The sequence below is a fragment of the Cucurbita maxima genome, unplaced genomic scaffold (genome assembly GCF_002738345.1).
Source record: "Cucurbita maxima cultivar Rimu unplaced genomic scaffold, Cmax_1.0 Cma_Scf00119, whole genome shotgun sequence".
Taxonomy (NCBI): Eukaryota; Viridiplantae; Streptophyta; class Magnoliopsida; order Cucurbitales; family Cucurbitaceae; genus Cucurbita; species Cucurbita maxima.
Genome location: NW_019272135.1, coordinates 30,289 through 30,723, shown reverse-complemented (window position 1 = coordinate 30,723; position 435 = coordinate 30,289). Strand labels below are relative to the sequence as shown.

Sequence of the window (435 nt, the reverse complement as noted above, 5' to 3'; positions counted from 1 at the left end):
GCCATACCACCCTGACCCAGACGACGACCAACAAAATGAAATCACAAGACTGCCGACAGGGTTAGGAAGATAGGAAGACCTGTACGGACGATTCATGAATTCCTTGTCAAATGGAAGAATCTCCCTACAGAGGAAACGAGCTGGGAAAGCGCCAAAGATCTAAACTCTGCCGCCACCCACATCGCAAGGTTTGAAAGTAGTCGGTTGATAGGGACGTCAACCAATTAAGTGGGGGAGGATGTCACAGTCATGCTCGTCTAGGGCGTGTTGCCCATGGCCGCATGTCCATAGCAAGCCAAACCCTTGTCACGTCTTTTCATTCTAGTGTATTTACTTTTGTAGTTCTAGGGCGTATGACGCCTCAAAACTATCATGTCTAGGCCTGCCAGACATGAAATGCCTCAGAATGTACTATAGGGGGATATGACTAGTTGT

The 435-nt window shown here is 48.0% G+C and overlaps 1 long non-coding RNA gene across 1 annotated transcript in view; it reads left to right on the top strand.

The window, feature by feature from the left end:
• Positions 1 to 435, top strand: part of LOC111473408 — a 17,062-nt gene that overhangs the window by 428 nt on the left and 16,199 nt on the right. The window lies entirely within an intron of this gene.